The 24161-nt window shown below is 38.9% G+C and overlaps 1 protein-coding gene and 1 pseudogene across 2 annotated transcripts in view; one reads left to right on the forward strand and one right to left on the reverse strand.

Annotated features, from left to right (window-relative positions):
* The window catches only part of SNX12 (sorting nexin 12), an 86119-nt gene that overhangs the window by 42186 nt on the left and 19772 nt on the right, over positions 1-24161 (forward strand). The window lies entirely within an intron of this gene.
* On the reverse strand, positions 14036-14553 carry LOC122689417 (annotated as a pseudogene).

Consider the following 24161-nt stretch of genomic DNA (forward strand, 5'->3'; position numbering starts at 1 on the left):
CTGCAGTGATTTTGGAGCCCAAAAAAATAAAGTCTGACATTGTTTCCACTGTTTCCCCATCTATTTGCCATGAAGTGATGGGACCAGATGCCATGATCTTAGTTTTCTGAATGTTGAGCTTTAAGCCAACTTTTTCACTCTCCTCTTTCACTTTCATCAAGAGGCTCTTTAGTTCTTCTTCACTCTCTGCCATAAGGGTGGTATCATCTGCATATCTGAGGTTATTGATATTTCTCCCAGCAGTCTTGAGTCCAGCTTCTGCTTCTTCCAGCCCAGTGTTTCTCATGATGTACTCTGTATACAAGTTAAATAATCAGGGTGACAATATACAGCCTTGACGTACTCCTTTTCCTATTTGGAACCAGTCTGTTGGTCCATGTCCAGTTCTAACTGTTGCCTCCTGACCTGCATACAGGTTTCTCAGGAGGCAGGTCAGGTGGTCTGGTATTCCCATCTCTTTCAGGATTTTCCACAGTTTATTGTGATCCACACAGTCAAAAGCTTTGGCATAGTCAATAAAGCAGAAATAGATGTTTTTCTGGAAATCTCTTGCTTTTTCGATGATCCATCGGATGTTGGCAATTTGATCTCTGGTTCCTCTGCCTTTTCTAAAACCAGCTTGAAAATCTGGAAGTTCAATTAGTGATTTAAATAACTCCCAGAAAACACAAGTCCAATACTGGAGAGCTTCATAGGGGAGTTCTACCAAACATATAAAGAATCCTATCCTTCTCAAACGATTCCAAAAAGTTGAAAAGGAGGGAACACTCCCAAATTCATTCTACAAGGCCATCATTACCCTGATACCAAAACCAGACAAAAACACTACAATAGAAGAGATTACAGGCCAGTATCTCTGATGAATATAGATACAAAAATTCTCAACAAAATCTTAGCAGACTGAATTCAACAATATATGAAAAGGATCATACAGCATGAACAAATGGGATCTATTCTAGGGATGCAAGGATCGTTCAACATTTGCAAATCAATGTAATATACCTCATTAACAAAAGGAAGGATAAAAATCACATGCTCATCTCATTAGATGCAGAAAAAACATTTGACAAAATTCAACATTCATTCATAATAAAAACTCTCATCAAAGTGGAAATAGAGGGAACAAATCTCAACATGATAAAGGCCATATATGACAAACCCACAGCTAGCACCATACTCAATAATGAAAAGCTGAAAGCATTTTCTCTTAAATCAGGAACAAGATAAGGATGCCTACTCTCACTACATATATTTACCATAGCATTGGAAGCCCTAGCCACAGCAATCAGACAAGACAAAGAGATAAAGTGAATCTAAATTGGAAGGGAAGAAGTAAAACTCACTATTTACAGATGATATGATACTAAATATAGAAGACCCTAAAGTCTCCATCAGAAAACTATTAGAACTAATCAATGAATTCAGTAAAGTTGCAGGATACAAGATAAGTAGACAGAAACCTGTTGTTTTTATATACATTTGTAATGAACTATCAGCAAGAGAAAGCAAGAAAACAGTCCTACTTAAAATTGCATCAAAAATAATAAAACATCTAGGAGTAAACTTAGAGGAACTGAAAGACCTATTCTCTGAAAACTATAAAATACTGATGAAGAGAGTTGAAAATGATGCAAAGAAATGGAAAGATATCCCGTGTTCATGGTCTGGAAGTATTAACATTGTTAAAATGGTCATACCGGGCTTCCATGGCTCAGTCGTAAAGAATCCTCTTGACAATGCAGAAGGCATGGGTTCGATCCCTGGTCCAGGAAGATCCCATATGCTGTGGAGCCACTAAGCCTATCAGCCACAACTATTGAGTACTCTAGAGCTTGGGAGCTGCAACTACTGAGCCCACATGCTGCAACTACTGAAACCTGTGCACCCTAGAGTCCCTGCTCTGCAACAAGAGAAGCCATTGCAATGAGAAGCCCTCACACAACTAGAGAGTAGCCCCCCCTGCTCACCACACCTGGAGAAAAGCCTGCACAGTAATGAAGACCCAGCACAACCAAAAATAGAATAAATAAATAAAAGTATTTTTTAAAATGACCATACTAAAAAAATAAATAAATAAAAATAATAAATAAATAAATAAAAATGACCATACTGCCCAAGGCAATCTACAGATTTAATGCAATTGCTATTAGAATACTCATGACATTTTGCACAAAACTAAAACAAATAATCCTAAAACTTAGATGGAAATCAGTAAAGACCCCCAATAGCCAAAGCAATCTTGAGTAAAAGAACAGAGCCAGAAGTATGCTCACTGATTTCTTGCCACAAAAATAGACACTTAGATCAATGGAACAGAATAGAGAGCCCAGAAATAAACTCATACATTTATGGTCAATTAATCTACAACAAGGTAAGCAAAAATATTGTTCTTGTTGTTCAGTCACTCAGTCATGTCCGACTCTTTGCAAATCCATGAACTGCAGCACTCCAAGTCTTCCCTGTCCTTCACTATCTCCCGGAGCTTGCTCAAACTCACGTCCATCGAGTTGGTGATGCCATCTAATCATCTTATCCTGTTGTCCCCTTCTCCTCCTTCCTTCAATCTTTCCCAGCATCAGGGTCTTTTCCAATGAGTCAGTTCTTCACATCAGGTGTCAAAGTATTGGAGCTTCAGCTTCAGCATCAGTCCTACCAATGAATATTCAGGATTGATTTCCTTTAGGATTGACTGGTTGGATCTCCTTGAGAGAGGAGAGTCTCAAGAGTCTTTTCCAACCTCACAGTTCATTTTTTTTTTCAACCTCACAGTTCAAAAGCATTAATTCTTTGGCACTCAACCTTCTTTATAGTCCAACCCTCACATCCATACATGACTACTTGGAAAATCATAGCTTTGACTATATGGACTTTTGTTAGCAAAGTAATGTCTCTGCTTTTTAATATGCTGTCTAGGTTTGTCATAGCTTTTCTTCCAAGGAGCAAGCATCTTTTTAATTTCATGGCTGCAGTCACCATCCGCAGTGATTTTGGAGCCCAAGAAAATAAAGTCAGTCACTGTTTCCATTGTTTCCCCATCTATTTGCCGTGAAGTGATGGAACTGGATGCCATGATCATAGTTTTTTGAATGTTGAGTTTTAAGCCAGCTTTTTCACTCTCCTCTTTCACCTTCATAAGAGGCTTTTTAGTTCCTCTTTGCTTCCTGCCCTAAGAGTGTTGTCATCTACATATCTGAGATTATTGATGTTTCTCCCAGCAATCTTGATTCCAGCTTGTGCTTCATCCAGCCCGGCATTTTGCATGATGTACTCTGTATATAAGTTAAATAAACAGGGTGACAATATACAACCTTGATGTACTCCTTTCCCAATTTGGAACCAGTCGGTTGTTCCATGTCCGGTTCTAACTGTTGCTTCTTGACCTGCATACAGGTTTCTCAGGAAGCAGGTAAGCTGGTCGGGTAGTCCCATTTCTTTAAGAGTTTTCCACACAGTTTGTTGTGATCCACACAGTCAAAGGCTTTAGCGTAGCTAATGAAGCAGAAGTAGATGTTTTTCTGGAATTCTCTAGCTTTTTCTATGATCCAGTGGATGTTGGCAATTTGATCTCCAGTTCCTTGCCTTTTCTAAATTCAGCTTGTACATCTGGAAGTTCTCGGTTCACATACTGTTGAAGCCTAGCTTGAAGAATTTTGAGAATTACGTTGTTAGCATGTGAAATGAGTTCAATTGTGCAGTAGTTAGAACATTCTTTGGCATTGCCCTTCTTTGGGATTGGAATGAAAACTGACCTTTTCCAGTCCTCTAGCCACGGCTGTTCAGTTTAGTCACTTAGTCATTTCTGACTCTTTACGACCCCATGGACTGCAGCATGCCAGGCTTCCCTGTCCATCACCAACTCCTGGAGCTTGCTCAAACTCATGTCCATCGAGTCAATGATGCCACTCAACCATCTTATCCTTTGTTGTCCCCTTCTCCTCCTGCCTTCAATCTTTCCCAGCATCATGATCTTTTCTAATGAGTCACTTCTTCACATCAGGTGGCCAAAGTACTGGAGTTTCAGCTTCAGTATCAGTCCTTCCAATGAATATTCAGGACTGATTTCCTATAGGATGGATTGGTTTGGTCTCCTTGCAGTCCAAGGGACTCTCAAGAGTCTTCTCCAACACCACAGTTCAAAAGCATCAATTCTTCGGTACTCAGCTTTCTTTAGTCCAACTCTCACATCCATACATAACTACTGGAAAAACCATAGCTTTGACTAGATGAACCTTTGTCAGCAAAGTAATGTCTCTGCTTTTTAATATGCTGTCTAGTATTGTCATAGCTTTTCTTCCAAGGAGCAAGCATCTTTTAATTTCATGGCTGCAGTCACCACCTGCAGTGATTTTGGAGCCCAAAAAATCACTGGGCTCTGTTAACCTTTGCCATCTTCATTTTGTACTCCAAGGTCACTGCTGAGTTTTCCAAATTTGCTGGCATATTGAGTGCAGCACTTTCATAGCAGCATCTTTTAGGATTTGAAATAGCTCATCTGGTATTCCATCACCTCCACTAGCTTTGTTCATAGTGATGCTTCCTAAGGCCCACTTTACCTCACACTCCAGGATGTCTGGTAGTGATAACACAATCATGGTTATCTGGGTCATTAAGATCTTTTTTTGTGTAGTTCATCTGTGAATTCTTGCCACCTCTTCTTAATATCTTCCACTTCTGTTAGGTCCATACCGTTTCTGTCCTTTATTGTGCCCATCTTTGCATGAAATGTTCCCTCGGTATCTCCAGTTTTCTTGAAGAGATCTCTAGTCTTTCCCATTCTATTGTTTTCCTCTATTTCTTTGCATTATTCACATAGGAAGGATTTCTTATCTCTCCTTGCTATTCTTTAGAACTCTATATTCAGATGGGTATATCTTTCCTTTTCTCCTTTGCCTTTAGATTCTCTTCTTTTCTCAGCTATTTGTAAGACCACCTCAGACAATCATTTTGTCTTTTTGCATTTCTTTTTCTTGGGGATGGTTTTGATTACTACTTTCTGTACAGTGTTACAAACCTCCATCCATAGTTCTTCAGGCACTCTGTCTATCAGATCTAATCCCTTGAATCTATTTGTCACTTCCACTGTATAGTCGTAAGGGATTTTATTTAGGTCATACCTGAATAGCACAGTGGTTTTCCCTCCTTTCTTCAATTTAAGTCTGAATTTTTCAGTAAGGAGCTGATAATCTGAGCCACAGTCACCTCCTGGTCTTGTTTTTGCTGACTGTATAGAGCTTCTCCATCTTTGGCTGCAAAGAATATAATTAGTCTGAGTTTATGTTGACCATCTGGTGATGTCCATATGTAGAGTCATCTCTTGTGTTGCTGGAACAGGGTGTTTGCTATGACCAGTGTGTTATTTTGGGAGAATTCTGTTAGCCTTTGCCCTGCTTCATTCTGTACTCCAAGGCCAAACTTGCCTGTTACTCCAGTTATCTCTTGTCTTCCTACTTTTGCATTCCAGTCCCCTATGATGAAAAGGACTTCCATTTTTTGGTGTTAGTTCTAAAAGGTTTTTTAGGTCTTCACAGAACCATTCAACTTCAGATTCTTTGGCATTAGTGGTTGGAACATAGACTTGGATTATTGTGATATATAATAGTTTGCCTTGGAAACAAACCGAGATCAGTCTGTCATTTTTGAGATTGCACTGGGGCAAAAAAGCAATCTCTTCAGTAAATGGTGCTGTGAAAACTGGACAGCTACATGTAAAAGAAGGCTACTATGCTCAGTAAATCAGAGATAGAAAGACAAATACTGTATGTTATCAGTTATATGTGAGACCTTAAAAACAAAACAAATTAATGAATATAATGAAACAAAAATAGACTCACAGATATAGAGATCTAGTGGTTACCAGTGGGGAGACAGAAGGGGAAAGGGAAAGAGAGGGCTACGGAATTAAAGATACAAACTACTATATATAAAATAAACAAGCCATATGGACATATTGTACAGCACAGAGAATATAACCAATTTTATATTCACTATAAATGGAGCATAATCTGTAAAAATTTTGAATTGCTATGCAAAGCTGCTGGAGGTGATGGAATTCCAGTTGAGCTATTTCAAATCCTGAAAGATGATGCTATGAAAGTGCTGCACTCGATATGCCAGCAAAGTTGGAAAACTCAGCAGTGGCCACAGGACTGGAAAAGGTCAGTTTTCATTCCAATCACTAAGAAAGGCAATCCCAAAGAATGCTCAAACTACCGCATAATTGCACTCATCTCACACGCTAGTGAAGTAATGCTCAAAATTCTCCAAGCCAGGCTTCAGCAATACATGAACTGTGAACTTCCAGATGTTCAAGCTGGTTTTAGAAAAGGCAGAGGAACCAGAGATCAAATTGCCAACATCCGATGGATCATCGAAAAAGCAAGAGATTTCCAGAAAAACATCTATTTCTGCTTTATTGACTATGCCAAAGCTTTTGACTGTGTGGATCACAATAAACTGTGGAAAATCCTGAAAGAGATGGGAATACCAGACCACCTGACCTGCCTCCTGAGAAACCTGTATGCAGGTCAGGAGGCAACAGTTAGAACTGGACATGGACCAACAGACTGGTTCCAAATAGGAAAAGGAGTACGTCAAGGCTGTATATTGTCACCCTGATTATTTAACTTGTATACAGAGTACATCATGAGAAACACTGGGCTGGAAGAAGCAGAAGCTGGACTCAAGACTGCTGGGAGAAATATCAATAACCTCAGATATGCAGATGATACCACCCTTATGGCAGAGAGTGAAGAAGAACTAAAGAGCCTCTTGATGAAAGTGAAAGAGGAGAGTGAAAAAGTTGGCTTAAAGCTCAACATTCAGAAAACTAAGATCATGGCATCTGGTCCCATCACTTCATGGCAAATAGATGGGGAAACAGTGGAAACAATGTCAGACTTTATTTTTTTGGGCTCCAAAATCACTGCAGATGGTGACTGCAGCCATGAAATTAAAAGACGCTTACTCCTTGGAAGGAAAGTTATGACCAAACTAGATAGCATATTAAAAAGCAGAGATACACTACAATATTGTAAAGTAATTAGCCTCCAACTAATAAAAATAAATGGAAAAAAAATAAAAGCAGAGACATTACTTTGCCAACAAACGTCCGTCTAGTCAAGGCTATGGTTTTTCCAGTGGTCATGTATGGATGTGAGAGTTGGACTATAAAGAAAGCTGAGTGCCGAAAAATTGATGCTTTTGAACAGTGGTGTTGGAGAAGACTCTTGAGAGTCCCTTGGACTGCAAGGAGATCCAACCAGTCCATCCTAAAGGAGATCAGTCCTGGGTGTTTATTGGTAGGACTGATGCTGAAGCTGAAACTCCAATACTTTGGCCACCTCATGCGAAGAGTTGACTCATTGGAAAAGATCCTGATTCTGGGAGGAATTGGGGGCAGGAGGAGAAGGGGATGACAGAGGATGAGATGATGGATGGCATCACTGACTTGATGGACATGAGTTTGAGTAAATTCCGGGAGTTGGTGATGGACAGGGAGGCCTGGTGTGCTGCGATTCATGTCGCAGAGTCAGACACGACTGAGTGACTGATGAACTGAAACATTAAATACAATATTGTAAATGAACTATATTTCAATTTTTAAAAAAGGTTATTATTTCTTTTGCTAAAAGCTTTGGTTTTGGAATTTGGCTCCTGCTATTAGTCTTAATAGATCTTTAGTGAACATTTGGTGTAGTTTTCCCCTTTTAAAATATCATTTAAAACTTAAAAACAAACATCACTTTGAAGTAATTTCAAACTTAAAAGTTGGAAGAATAGCACAAAGCATTTCCATATACTGTCTGCCCAGATTCATAAATTTTTGACATGTTGCCACATTTGCTTTCTTATTCTACCATCATCTCTCTGTAATTTTTTGAATCACTTGAGTAATTTTCAGACATAAATTTCCTATTCTCCTAAATCCTTAAGCATGCCTTTTTTAAGAGCTGAGACATTCTCTTACAAAATCACAGCATAATGATCAAAGTCAGAAAAACTAGCATTGATATTAATGCAGTACTATCTATATTCAGATTTTACTTCTTGTCTCAGTAACATCCTCAATAGCAATTTTCCCCCAGTCCAGACTACAAGCCAATATTATTTATTGAATTCATTTGTCATGTCACTTTATTATTCTTTAATCTGAAATGGTTCCTGTCTTTTTTTCTTTCATTGTGTTGCCATTTTTGAAGAGTCCAGGCCAGTTATTTTGTAGAATGTCCCTTAGTTTGGGTTTGTCTGATGCTTCCTAATGATTAACTTCAGGTTATGCATTTTTAATAGGAATATTGCAGAAGTGATTTGCTCTCAATACATTACAACAGGAAGCACATGATGTTTGCCTGTCCCATGATCACTGATGCTAAGTTTGGCTATTTGGTAAAGTGAAGTCTGCCAGGCTTCTCCACTGTAAATTTACTGTTTTTTCCTTTGTAATCAATATACAATTTGTGAGAGGATAATTTGAGACTGTATAAATGTCTTGTTCCTCATCAAATTTTCACCCAATAGTTTTTAACATTCACTGATAATTCTTGCCTGAATTACTCATTACTATGTAGTTTGGAAAATAGTGGTTTTCTAAATATATCTTTATTTCCACATTAGTTGGCATTCTGCTGAAACAAAGAGCTTTCCTTTTACCCCATGTATTGATAGATTGATTATCAGTATGGGTACATGGGTTCTTATTTTTTGCATGAGTTACAATGTTTTATAACATGGGTTATAATGTGTGGAACAGGGAGGCCTTGGGGTTGCAAAAAGTCAGACACAACTTAGTGACTGAACAACAACAGTAATGTTTTACTGTCATTATTCAGTTTTATACTTAAATTGGCCCAGACTTGGGCAGTAGGAGCCCTTTCAAGCTGATATCTGTGTCCATTTACATATCCCCATCAATATTTAGCACTTCCTTACTTTCTGGGACAATAAGACTATTTCAAGCTTATCATATACTTGCTATATGACATATATGCATTTCAAGCTTATCATATACTTGCTTATCATATACCTGCTATCGCCCTGGGACCAGCTATTTCTCCAGGAGCTTTGGTTCTCTTAAATGAGGAATGATATTTAGAAACCAAGATCTTGTACTAGGTATATTTATTACTACTGGAGTATCATGGCTTTTGGCTTTTTTAGCAGAGGGACTTAGGAATTATCCCAGGCTTTTGAATCTCTCTCAATATTCCCATAAAGTGATTGTCTAGGTCTGTGCTTGAACACTTCATTATTTGAGGATATGCTCCAGAGACAGTCTTTTCTATTGTTGCGCAGCTTTGGTACTTGATGACATTTACATTTGAAAACAGTGGTCATTGGTTTCCTCTACTAAGTCTTGTCTTTGTGCTAAACCTCTGCAATTCCTTTACTGCCACTATTCTCATGACAGAGTTTTTTTTTCCTCCATTTATTTTTATTAGTTTGAGGCTAATTACTTTACAATATTGTAGTGGTTTTTGCCATACATTGGCATGAATCAGCCATGGATTTACATGTATTCCCCATCCCGATCCCACCTCCCACCTCCCTCTCCACCCGATTCCTCTGGGTCTTCCCACTGCACCAGGCCCAAGCACTTGTCTCATGCATCCAACCTGGGCTGGTGATCTGTTTCACTATAGATAATATACATGTTTTGATGCTGTTCTCTCGAAACATCCCACCCTTGCCTTCTCCCACAGAGTCCAAAATTCTGCTCTGTACATCTGTGTCTCTTTTTCTGTTTTGCAAATAGGGTTATCGTTACCATCTTTCTAAATTCCATATATATGTGTTAGTATACTGTATTGGTCTTTATCTTTCTGGCTTACTTCATTCTGTATAATGGGCTCCAGTTTCATCCATCTCATTAGAACTGATTCAAATGAATTCTTTTTAATGGCTGAGTAATATTCCATGGTGTATATGTCCCACAGCTTCCTTATCCATTCATCTGCTGATGGGCATCTAGGTTGCTTCCATGTCCTGGCTATTATAAACAGTGCTGCGATGAACATTGGGGTGCACGTGTCTCTTTCAGATCTGGTTTCCTCAGTGTGTATGCCCAGAAGTGGGATTGCTGGGTCATATGGCAGTTCTATTTCCAGTTTTTTAAGAAATCTCCACACTGTTCTCCATAACGGCTGTACTAGTTTGCATTCCCACCAACAGTGTAAGAGGGTTCCCTTTTCTCTCATGACAGAGTTTTAAGATCCACTCATCATTCTGGTTATTCTGTTCTGCTCTTACTTCAGTTCACTAATATCTGTCTTTGAAGACTGGCATCTAGAATGAAATGTACTATTTCTAGCAATGTTCTGTTCACTACAGAGGAGGGAGTCAATGACTTTTTGTTTTAGATCCTATGCTACTACTCATGCAGGCCAAGATTTATTTAGCTTTTGCCTTTTTTTTTTCTTTTTCTTTTTGATAATCACATCAATCACTCTGTTGACTTATGTTGAGGTAGTTGAAATTCCTAAGACTAACTCTGCTGTGTGTTCATCCATTTGGTACTTGCACAGTTGTGTTTTAGGACTCAAGATGCACTCTTTAAGTTGATCTCTTTCTCTTGACCTTGTTAAATTTAGCCTATTTTTCCTGCTTGTCAAGCTTATTTTGAATCCTAAATATCGTCTGGTTGTATTAGATTTCTTTCCATCTATCATCTGCAGATTTGCTTAGTATGCTGTTGGTGTGGTCATACAACTAACTATTTAAAAATATCAAGAAGGGCAATTTGCAGCTCAACTCTTTTCAGCCTGACTGGAGACTTTTCTCCCTTGTTGAAATCAGTCTGTCAAATAAGGGTTACTGCTGTTCATCTACCTTCAGTTACTGTTGTATATAGGATCTGAGCTAACAGACCTGTCACAGTACACAAAGTAGGTCCAATTTCTAGGTGTTTTCATAGGGTCAGTGCTTCAAGGTCATAAGAAGGCTTATTTCTTGTAAAATAGAGGCCTTTCACATAGTCCAAACTTATTTTTGCGTGAAAACTGACCTGGTCTGGCTCGTTCTGTGTCATCCTTGGTGACAGAGGCAAGGGAAAATGTTTCAGGGAGCCAAGACTATTCTACTTTAATCATAGAATCTTTATTGAATCTAAGAACTTTAAGGGTCATCTAGTTCAAGCTTCAAAAATCTGACTGTCAAAACCTCCTAATAATGTACCCTTCTACTTTAATCTGCTAAATTTGACAACAAGTACTTACACATCTTATTAAAAAGGAGGAAATATGCCTTATTCTGTAAGGTGCTCTCAGAATTGCAAATAAGGATGGGGAAAGGTCATTGTCTTAAAATTAAATATAATGAATAAAAGCAGCTATCTGAAAGCATGCTTCTAAGAGAATTAACCTACCTTAAGACAGAGCTTCTAAGTTTTCTTTTAATGAGACTAGGGTACCTTTCAAGTTTCCATCAAAGAAGAGAATGAAATATAATAATGCAAAAAATCCTAACTTACTCAGCTGCCTTATAACCTGGTCCTCTGAGATAGAAAACTGTGCATAGAAGTGGAAGGGTGATTATCAGCAAGGAGCCTAGAAAGGAGAAGAATGATATTTTGTTTCTTTAGCCTTTTCTGAGGTTTATTTGCTTTAAACTACATAGATAATAGGTCATGTATGGATGTGAGAGTTGGACTGTGAAGAAAGCTGAGTGCCGAAAAATTGATGGTTTTGAACTATGGTGTTGGAGAAGACTCTTGAGAGTCCCTTGGACTGCAAGGAGATCCAACCAGTCCATCCTAAAGGAGTGGTGTCATGGGTGTTCATTGGAAGGACTGATGTTGGAGCTGAAACTCCAATACTTTGGCCACCTGATGCGAAGAGTTGACTCATTGGAAAAGACCCTGATGCTGAGAGGGATTGGGGGCAGGAGGAGAAGGGGACGACAGAAGATGAGATGGCTGGATGGCATCACCGACTCGATGGGCATGAGTTTGAGTAAACTCTGGGAGTTAGTGATAGACAGGGAGGCCTGGCGTGCTGCGATTCATGGGGTCGCAGAGTTGGACACGACTGAGCGACTGAACTGACATAGATAATAAGGTTAAAGATATGGGGCTACAGGGAATGTGTTATGCTTTGCTGTTCTATTTTGTTTTTTGGCCAGGCTGCATGGCTTTTGGTATCTCAGTTCCCCAACTAGAAACTGAAGCCAGGCCATGGCAGTGAAAGCCCAGAATCCTAACCACTAGACCATCAGGGAACTTCTGCTGTTTTCTTTTTTTTTTTAAATTGGGGTTCTCTTATCTGTTCCCATGGCTTCAGTTGCTTACTATACATTCACTTTATGCAAGTGTATGTTCAACTCAGACTTCTTTTCTGAGTTTTAGACCCAGTGTATCCATCTGCCTATGTGGTTAGGCATCTCAAATTCACCATTTCCCATAGTGAGCTTGTTCTTAATTTTTCTGTCAAAACTTGTTCCTCCTCTTCTGTTCCTTATCTCAGAGAATGGCACTGCTGTTAGTTCAGGGGCCCAAGTCTGAAACCTTCATACTGTCCTCCCTCTAGTTTTTCTACCACCAAATCCTTTTAGGTCTACTTGCTAAATATCTATTGAATCCATGTACTTCTCTCTATTTTCCTATTGCGTATTCCTATTCTGGTCCAGGCCACCATCACCTTTCACCTCCACTATTGCAACTATCTCTTAATTCATCTACCTACCCCCACTTTCCTACTCCCAAAGCATTCTCCACACTACAGCCAGAGAACACTTTCTAAAACATGACCCTTCAGTTGCTTCCTAGTCCCAGTAAGAGAAAGTCCACAATTCTTTGAGTAGCTTCCAAGATCCTACATCTTGCTCCTGTATCAGCTTCTTTTATCAAAACTTTCTATCTCAAATTCTTTATCTCAGTCATTCTAAACCCCATTTTTCCATTCTTGAGAATTCCATGCTCTCTTCCTCTTGAATCAAAACCTTCACACATGCTATTCTAGTGTCTGGTTGCAGATTGGTGACCATTTGATCCCCCCACTGTAAAGTTCCCTATTTGTCTTCTATTAGTTTTAGCATCCAGTGATAATCATTATCTGGAGTAGAAAATGTCAACCCACTCCAGTATCTTGCCTGGAAAATTCCATGGACAGAGGAGCCTGGTGGGCTACAGTCCATGGGGTCACAAAGAACCAGACATGACTGAGCGACTAAGCATGAATGTATGCACAATGATCATTGTCTAAATCAATTATTTTATAAGAGGCTTCAAACTGGTGATTTTGCTAGTTCTATCATTCTTTCTACATCTGTTAGCTGGAAATCTTTTGTAAAGAATTTTCTCTGACTGGCTAGGTCTATTTGGTATACTGAAACATAGTTTGAACATGATTGGCAGGATGAATATTTAATTCTTTTATGGTTATATTTTTAAACATTTTTAAAATTAGTGACTTGATGTTTTGGACAATTTTATCAGAGAAACTATTTAAGAATAGTGGTTGTGTTTTCAGAGTAGCAGATAAAAAGCCTACAGGGTAAATTAAGCATTACACATAAGCAATGAAAAATAGAAAATATTTTTGTAATATTAGTTATTAAATGAAAATTGGATGAGTTTTTGAAGTTTAACTTGAGTATTGGAGAGAAAGGCAGTGCTAGTAGTGAAGAACCCACCTGCCAATGCAGGAGACTTAAGAGTCGTGGGTTTGATCCTTGGGTGGGGAAGATTTCCTGGTGGGCATGGCAACCCACTCCAGTATTCTTGCTTGGAATCCCATGGACAGAGGAGCCTGGTGGGCTAGAGTCCATAGGGTCTCGAAGAGTCGGACATGACTGAAGTGACTTAGCATGCATACACTTAGATGAAGAAGATATAGGTAGATACTTAGTGTTTTGAAGGAATCTGTGGAGTATTTTCAAGAGTTTTTAGAATTTGATGGCACTGGTTCTTATGTTTATTTATTTATTACTTTATAAATAATATCTGGCAGTTTATTAAAAAATGGAGCATCATCTTTCAGGAAGAAAAAACACTAAATTTGAAAAGACATCACCCACTGAATTTGGACACAACACCTCTACTCAATTAAGAGAAACATTTGTACAGTCCAGGTCTTTATTTTTACACCCATCAGGCCATAAATTCATCGGGAATGGGCTCCAACAGTTTGGGTTTCATTGGTCCTCACGAAGTGTGCTTCTCTGGGTGGAGCAGGCTGGTGCTTCAGCTGAACCCAAGTCCCTTTCTCTTTGGCTTCCTTCTTTTTCTGATCATTTTCCTTCACACGTTTCAGGAAGCTACCTCAGCTCTTAGAGTGCTTAATATGCTCGATACGCACATTAATTCTCTTGGCAAGAATCTTGCCCTTGTTTGTTTACAATGATGCCAACAGCATGCTGGGTAACATTGTAGACTCTCCCAGTTTTGCCATGGTAATATTTGTGGAGCATTCCTTTTTGAACAGTACTCAATCCCTTGATATCTACAATATCACCCTTCTTGTAGATTCGCATGTATGTGGCCAAAGGAACAACTCCATGTTTTCTAAAAGGCCTAGAGAACATATAGCAGGTGCCCCTCCTCTTTCCCTTTGTGTTGGTCATTTTGGCAAATTACTGGAAGATGGTGGTTCCAGCTGAAAAGCTGGTTCTTATGTTTAATGTTTAATTTCACTAAGGATTTAAGCTATTTCCATTTCCGTGACTGATGTAGCACCAACACTTCCCTTGTATTTGGCAACCAGGACCCACAGTCAGGGGAAATTTTCAACTTACAAATGGAGAGAGGCACATTTTCCCATATGCCAACTGTCAGAAGGGAATTAAAGAGGTATATGTGAGTGCACCTGAGACCAGAGTGATAAAAGATAGAAGGACTTTAATGTTTGGACTTAGGTGTGAGGTGGGACTAGGGCCAGATCTAGGGTGAAGCAAAATGAAATGCCTGTAGTGCTGATGCTACACTTGCTTGACCCTGAGAGTGAGTGCCTCCTTAAATGTTGTGCTGTAGGATAGTGACTTTTGAGCTCTCTCAGTGGGAAACAGTCCAGTGAGATCTGTGGAAGGGTTTGGTACAGCAGTTCCTAGGTACAGTTCGAACCTGAGCAAAGACTCTAAGGCTACAGATAAGAACACAGATATTATGTGATAGGAGAAGAAGGTTCAAACCAAAGTAGATTGAATATTGGAGGTCAAGAAAGGCTTCATGGAGACTTGTGCTGGAGTCAGAAAGCACAGAAAGCCTGCTCTCCTCAGGCCAGAAAGTTTTAGGAAAAAGTGTGATAACAAAGGACAGAGGAAACAGGTGCAAAGGCATGGGGATGTGAAATAGGTTTAATTACTGTAATTTAGGGAGTGGTAGGAGATGAGGCTGGGACCTGCATTATGGAGGGCTTTATAGACCATGCTATAGATTTGAGCTTTATCTCTGTGGACCTTGGAGAACTCCTGAAGCTTTTTTTTATACTCGGAAGTTACATGGTCAGATTTGTGACTTTAAATAAATGTCTTCAAATGTACTCATAAGTAAAGAGAATTATATAATGAACCTTCATGTACCCATTAACTACATTCAATAATTACCAAGATTTTGCCAATCTTGTTTCAGCTATCTCTTTTTTCCTTTCTCTTTCCTTTCTTTTTTTTTTCCTTTCGTTCTTTTTTAAACTTTGCTGAAATTTTTTTTAAAGCCAACCCCAGGCATCATATTATTTCACCATATATATTCAGTAGGCATGTCTAAAGTACAGACATTTTCTTATATAACAGTTATGCTGTGGTTATGCTATCTTACAAAATTAATAATTCCTTAATAGTATCTAGTACCCAGTTCATTATAAAATTTCTCAGGTTATCTCAAAAGATTGTCCAACAGTTGGTTTGTTCATATAAAGATCCAAACAATGTTCTCATATTACATTTGGTTATCATCATTCTTACCTGCTTACTGACATTGCTATAGATTAAATGTTTGTGTTCCACCCCCTTCCCCAAGTTTGTATGTTGAAACCTAACCCCCATTGTGATGGTGTTAGAAGGTAGTGCATTTAGAATATGATTACATTGTGAGGACAGAGCCTTCATGAATAGGATTAGTGCCTTTATAAAAAAGACTTCAGAGAAATTCCTTACCCACTCCACCTTGTGAGGACACAGAGAAAAGAGAGTTGTCTATGAAGAGAAGGGGATCTTACCAGACACTTAATCTGCCAGCACTTTGATCTTGGACTTCCCTCCCTGTCTCTAGAACTATAAGAAATAAATTTATGTTATTTATAAGCTATGGTATTTTGTTATAGCAGCCTGGACAAATAGACTAAGATTAGGTGTAATTGGAATAGGAAATGGCAACCCATTCCAGTATTCTTGCCTGCAGAATCCTACTGACTGCAAACCTGGCGGGTTGCAAAGAGTTGGACATGACTGACCAACTGAACACAAACACAAAGTATATGGTATTTTGTTATAGCAGCCTGGACGAACAGACTAAGACAAGGTGTAATTGACAAATAAAAGTAGTATATATATTTAAGGAATTCTCTAGCAGTCCAGTGGTTAGGACTCCATGCTTCTAATGCAGGAGACCAAGTTTGATCCCTGGTCAGGGAACTAAGAGCCCACAAGACAGGCAGCACTGCCAAAAAGAAAAAAAAAGCATATATTTAAGGTGTACAACTTTATGATTTGATACAGGTATACACTAGGGAATATTTACCATGACCACAGAGGATAGGGGTTAAAGGGAAAAATGTTGGTCAAGGTATACAAAGTTTCAGGTATATAAGATGGTTATTATTTCTTAAGCCTCTCTTAATCTAGAGCAGTCTGGATTTTACTTTTTCAAGTCACTGACTTGTTACAAAAAGTGGGTCAGTTGTTCTACAGAAAATCCCACATTTTGGATTTGTCTGTTACCTTTCTTATGCTGTCATTTACTTTATTCCTCTATACACTCCATATTTTTCTATAATGGAAGTTAGCTTTAGAGGCTTGATTCAGGTTCAACTATGTTTTTTGTCAAGAATATTTCACAAGAGTTAGTGTGTGATGCACTTTGAGTCACATCTGGAGCCTCATGTCTATTCCACTTTTAATGAGCAGGTGACAGTCTGATTTCTCCTTTATGATGTTTCCCATCAACCTTTCATCTATTGATTTAATTCATTGATGATTATTAGCAGAATTAATTATTTTACTAGGAATTTCAAGGTGGTGATTTTCTAATTTTATCTTCTACATTAATTAGTTGGAATTCTTCTGAAAATAAGCTTTCTCTCATCAATTACAGCTATTGAGTTACTTGTACAGAGAGGACAGGAAAGATACTTAATTCTTTATCTTTGACTTGATTGCCAGTTTTTAGAATAAAGGCTTTGTGCCCTCTTTACTTACTTTCAATGATATCCAGTGAGTTGTATGTGTCTGTTCTCACTTTATCATTATGAACCTGTGTTTTTAAAAATATATTCAGTGAGTTTCAATTGATTGCATTCATTATCCTTTTTAACAATCAAATTGTCCCATATCTTGCCAAAATGTTACCTCCTGTATCCCTTCAACACTAGTCATTAGGTTTTCATAGCTTGCTTGATTTTTGGCATAGGGATTACCTTGTATATTTCCTGCCTGAGACCTGCCATTTCTCTAAGGAGCCTTAGTTTATTTATATTTTCTTTTTTAACAATATCTTTATTGAGGTGCAACTTACATACCATAAAATTCACCTATTTAGAGTATACAATTCAATGATTTTTAGTAAATTATTTAGTTGTACAACTATGACCACTATCTGACTCTAGAATATTTCCATCAGACCACAAGATCTTTTGTACCCTTTGTTAGTCTCCTTACTCACTCCTATCCCTAGGCAACCACTAATCTACTTTCTGTCTCTATAGATATGCCTTTTCTAGAAATTTCATATAAATGGAATTACACACTATACAACCTTTGGCATCTGGCTGGTTTCATTTAACATTGCTTTTTTTTTAATTGAGATGTAATTCACATAGCATAAAATACATCATTTTAAAGTATATAACTCAGTGGTTTTTAGTATATTCACAAGGTTGTGCAATCATCACCACCATCTAATTCCACAATATTTTCATCACACCAAAGGAAACTGTACCAGTTAGCAGTCACTTCCCATTTTCGCCATCCCTTAGTCCCTGGCAACCAACAATCTACTTTCTGTCTCTATGAATTTGTCCACTCTGAACATTTTATTGAAGCCGAAGATGGAGAAGCTCAGCAAAAAACGGTCAGCAAAAAACAAGACCAGAGTTCAAAAGTCTGTTCTGTATTTCTGTGTCTCTTTTTCTGTTTTGCATATAGGGTTATCATTACCATCTTTCTAAATTCCATATATATGTGTTAGTATGCTGTAATGTTCTTTATCTTTCTGGCTTACTTCACTCTGTATAATGGGCTCCAGTTTCAGAATGTGAGGGTGGGATGTTTCAAAAGAACAGCATGTATACTATCTATGGTGAAACAGATCACCAGCCCAGGTGGGATGCATGAGACAAGTGCTCGGGCCTGGTGCACTGGGAAGACCCAGAGGAGTCGGGTGAAGAGGGAGGTGGGAGGGGGGATCGGGATGGGGAATAAGTGTAAATCTATGGCTGATTCATATCAATGTATGACAAAACCCACTGAAATGTTGTGAAGTAATTAGCCTCCAACTAATAAAAAAATTAAAAAAAAAAAAAAAAAAAAACAAGACCAGGAGCTGGCTGTGGCTCAGATCATGAACTCCTTATTGCCAAATTCAGACTTAAATTGAAGAAAGTAGGGAAAACCACTAGACCATTCAGGTATGACCTAAATCAAATCCCTTACGATTATACAGTGGAAGTGACGAATAGATTCAAGGGATTAGATCTGATAGACAGAGTGCCTGACGAACTATGGACAGAGGTTCGTGACATTGTACAGGAGGCAATGATCAAGACCATCTCCAAGAAAAAGAAATGGAAAAGACAAAATGGTTGCCTGAGGAGGCCTTACAAATAGCTGAGAAAAGAGAAGTGACAGGCAAAGGAGAAAAGGAAAGATATACCCATTTGAATGCAGAGTTCCAAAGAATAGCAAAGGAGAGATAAGAAAGACTTCTTCAGTGATCAGTGCAAAGAGATAGAGAAAAACAATAGAATGGGAATGACTAGAGATCTTTTCAAGAAAATTAGAGATACCAAGGGAACATTTCATGCAAAGATGGGCACAATAAAGGACAGAAATGGTACGAACCTAACAGAAGCAGAAGATATTAAGAAAAGGTGGCAAGAATATACAGAAGAACTATACAAAAAACATCTTAATGATCCAAATAACCACAATGGTGTGATCACTCACCTAGAGCCAGACATCCTGAAGTGCGAGGTAAAGTGGGCCTTAGGAAGCATCACTATGAACAAAGCTAGTGGAGGTGATGGAATTCCATTTGAGCTGTTTCAAATCCTAAAAGATGCTGCTGTTAAAGTGCTGCACTCAATATGCCAGCAAATTTAGAAAACTCAGCATTGGCCACAGGACTGGAAAAGGTCAGTTTTCATTCCAATCCCAAAGAAAGGCAATGCCAAAGAATGTTCAAACTATCACACAATTGCACTCATCTCACACGCTACCAAAGTAATGCTCAAAATTCTCTAAGTGAAGCTTCAACAGTACATGAACTGAAACTTCCAGATGTTCGAGCTGGATTTAGAAAAGGCAGAGGAACCAGAGATTAAACTGCCAACATCCGTTAGATCATTGAAAAAGCAAAAGAGTTCCAGAAAAAAACTTCTACTTCTGCTTTATTGACTATGCCAGAGCCTTCAAGTGTGTGGATCACAACAAACTGTGGAAAATTCTTAAAGAGATGGGAATACCAGACCACCTTACCTGCTTCCTGAGAAACCTGTATACAGATCAAGAAGCAACAGTTAGAACCAGACATGGAACAATGAACTGGTTTCAAATTGGGAAAGGAGTATGTCAAGGCTGTATATTGTCACCCTGCTTATTTAACTTATGCAGAGTTCAGTTCAGTTCAGTTCAGTCGCTCAGTCGTGTCCAGTTCTTTGCAACCACATGAATCGCAGCATGCCAGGCCTCCCAGTCCATCACCAACTTCCAGAGTTTACCCAAACTCATGCCCATAGAGTCGGTGATGCCATCCAGCATCTCATCCTCTGTCATCCCCTTCTCCTCCTGCCCCCAATCCCTCCCAGCATCAGGATCTTTTCCAATGAGTCAACTTTTCGCATGAGGTGGCCAAAGTATTGGAGTTTCAGCTTCAGCATCAGACCTTCCAATGAACACCCAGGACTGATCTCCTTTGGGATGGACTGGTTGGATCTCCTTGCAGTCCAAGGGACTCTCAAGAGTCTTCTCCAACACCACTGTTCAAAAGCATCAATTTTTCAGCACTCAGCTTTCTTCACAGTCCAACTCTCACATCCATACATGGAAAAACCATAGCCTTGACCAGACGGACCTTTGTTGGCAAAGTAATGTCTCTGCTTTTTAATATGCTATCTAGGTTGGTCATAACTTTCCTTCCAAGGAGTAAGCGTCTTTTAATTTCATGGCTGCAGTCACCATCTGCAGTGATTTTGGAGCCCCCAAAAATAAAGTCTGACACTGTTTCCACTGTCTCCCATCTATTTCCCATGAGGTGATGGGATCAGATGCCATGATCTTAGTTTTCTGAATGTTGAGCTTTAAGCCAACTTTTTCACTCTCCTCTTTCACTTTCATCAAGAGGCTTTTTAGTTCCTCTTCACTTTCTGCCATAAGGGTGGTGTCATCTGCATATCTGTGGTTATTGATATTTCTCCCAGCAATCTTGATTCCAGCTTGTGCTTCTTGCAGCCCAGTGTTTTTCATGATGTACTCTGCATAGAAGTTAAATAAGCAGGGTGACAATATACAGCCTTGACGTACTCCTTTTCCTATTTGGAACCAGTCTGTTGTTCCATGTCCAGTTCTAGTTGTTGCTTCCTGACCTGCATAGAGGTTTCTCAAGAGGCAGGTCAAGTGGTCTGGTATGCCCATCTCTTTCAGAATTTGTGAAATGCCAGGCTGGATGAAGCACAAGCTGTAATCATGATTGCTGGGAGAAATATCAATAACCTCAGATATATAGATGACACCACCCTTAGCACAGAAAGCAAAGAGGAACTAAAGAGCTTCTTGATGAAGGTGAAAGAGGAGAATAAAAAAGCTGGCTTAAAACTCAACATTCAAAAAACTAAGATCATGGTATCCAGTCCCATCACTTCATGGCAAATAGATGGGGAAACAGTGGAAACAGTGGCAGACTTTATTTTCTTGGGCTCCAAAATCACTGCAGATGGTGACTGCATGAAATTGAAGCAATATATAGCAAAAAAATAAAGCAAAACCATGAAATTTAAAGATGCTTGCTCCATGGAAGAAAAGCTATGACAAACCTAGACAACATATTAAAAAGCAGACATTACTATGCCAACAAAGGTCCATCTAATCTAAGCTATGGTTTTTCCAGTAGTCATGTATGGGTGTGAGAGTTGAACTATAAAGAAAGCTGAGCGCCAAAGAATTGATGCTTTTGAACTGTGGTGTTGGAGAAGACTCTTGCGAGTCCCTTGGACTGCAAGGAGATCAAACCAATCCATCCTAAAGGAAATCAGTCCTGGGTGTTCATTGGAAGGACTGATGCTGAAGCTGAAACTCCAATACTTTGGCCACCTGATGTGAAGAACTGACTCACTGGAAAAGATCCTGATCCTGGAAAGATTGAAGGCAGGAAGAGAAGGGGACGACAGAGGATGCGATAGTGGGATGGCATCTTCGACTCAATGGACATGAGTTTGAGCAAGCTCCGGGAGCTGATGATGGACAGGGAAGCCTGGCGTGCTGCAGTCCATGGGGTTGCAAAGAGTTGGACATGACTGAACTGAACTGAACTGAGCATTTTATATAAATGGAATCATTCAATATGTCTCCTTTTGGTCTGACTTTTCTACTTAGCATAGTGTTTTCAAGGTTCATCCATGTTATGTGACAAAACTTCCTTTATTCCTTTTTATGTCCAAATAGTATTCCATTGTATGAATATACCATATTTTGTTTATCCATTTTTCAATTGATGGATATTTTGGGTTGTTTGAGACATATGGTAGGTTACTCTAAGTTTAACCTTTTGAGGAACTGGCAACACTTTTTTTTTTTTACCACTTTGCTTTTTTTAATTGAAGGATAATTTCTTTACACAATTGTGTGGTTTTTTGTCAAACATCAACAAGAATCAGCCATAGATACACCCATGTCCCCTCCCTCCCTCCCATCACCTTCCCCATCCCACCCATCTAGATTGTCACAGAGCCCCTATTTGAGTTCCCTGACTCATACAGCAAATTCCCATTGGCTATCTATTTTACATATGGCATTGTAAGTTTCCATGTTACTCTCTCCATACATCTCACCCTCTTCCTCCTCCCCTTCCTCCATGTCCATAGGTCTGTTCTTTAGGTCTGTTTCACCACTGCTGCCCTGAAAATAAGTTCATCAGTACCATCTTTCTAGATTCCATTTATATGTGTCAGAATACAATATTTATATTTCTCTTTCTGACTTACTTCAATCTCTATAATAGGCTCTAGTTTCGTTCACCTCATTAGAACTACTTAAATGTGTTCCTTTTTATGGCTTTTATTCCATTGTATATATGTACCACAGCTTCTTTATCCATTCATCTGTCAATGGACATCTAGGTTGCTTCCATGTTCTAGCTATTGTAAATAGTGGTACACTGTTTTCCAAAGCAGTTACACAATTTTACATTCCCAGCAACAGTGTATGAGAGTTCCAGCTTTTTCCACATCCTTGCCAAAGCTTGTTTATTGTCCATCTTTTTGACCATAGCCATTCTATTGATTTTCCACTATATTTATCCTGCCAATCCCTACTCACAAATCAACCCAACGATTTCTTTTTTCTATTCCTGTTAACAAATTACAAAGTACTATTAAGGAAAATCCTATACTCCTGACCACTAGTTTCTCCTCCACCCAACTGATCTTCTATTGCTATCAGAGTGATCTTTTACTTTTTGCAGGGGAGGGGGCTGCACTGAGTCTTCTTTGCACCACACAGACTCTCTGGTTGTGGTGTAGCCACTTTGGAAAACAGTTGGTGTAGTCACTTTGGAAAACAGCTGGCAGTTCCTCAGAAGGTTAATTTCAGGTTCTGATTCCTACCCATTCTGTCTCTGAGGTTGCTGTGGTGGCTTGCCTGAATCAATTCTGTGAATTCTGTCTCTTCAATGTGTAGCCTAGTCATGTTTCTACTCTTTTTATTTGTAAGCTTGGCTTCCTTAGTGTCATACGGGTCAGGATAGCTTAGCATTCAGCCAATTGTTTTATTAGAGATGGTCTCTAAATACCTTGGGCCAGTATTGTCTTCTACTCTTTGTCAATGGAATTGTGTGTAGGTTTGGAAATATAATCGAAGTTCAGGAGAGTTTAAAAATCTTCCTTGATTTTTACTTTCTGCTAGGCCTCCTTGTGTCTCCTCTGTACCTTTGTAAGGCTTCATATTCAGGCAGGGAAATGTAGTTAAGTAGGATCCTCTCTAGTACCTTGAGCTTGAGTGCAACCTTGTACATACGCATAGCATTGTAGACCCATGGGGTTATGAGTGAGCTTATTAAACCCTACCAGGGTTGTCTTTCTTTCTGCATCTCTCTGCTAAACTTTCAGCAGGCCTGCTGTTCTGTTGCTTGCCCCAACCAATGCTGTAATTTCAGGTAACTGTGATGATCATTTTCTCTGATCTAAGGAGTTTGCTGTTATCTTCAACACCCCTGGGCATAGAAATTTTTTTGTGTGTGCTCATTCCCATACAAGTAATTCCCCTCCAGCAGCCAAGTTGTTGGTTTTTATGGCTTCACTTGCCCTAACCTTATAATATCAGCTCCAGTAGAGCTGGGGTGGGAGGTGGGAATGTGAATAAGCCTCAGGCTAAAACACCATAGATTCCCACTGTTCTTAGCCAACATTTAATAGACTTTCTTAAATACTTTTAAATTTATTTTTTAATTTTGGTCTATTTCCAGAATCTTGAAATGGTTGTTTTTGACAAATCTGTACAGTTATATCATTGTTTTCATGGGGAGAAAATTAGCTGAGCCCCTCATTCTGCCATTCATGAAGTCTTGCTTAATCTATGTTTTAAAAGATCAT

Source organism: Cervus elaphus, chromosome X, assembly GCF_910594005.1.
Source record: "Cervus elaphus chromosome X, mCerEla1.1, whole genome shotgun sequence".
Taxonomy (NCBI): domain Eukaryota; kingdom Metazoa; phylum Chordata; class Mammalia; order Artiodactyla; family Cervidae; genus Cervus; species Cervus elaphus.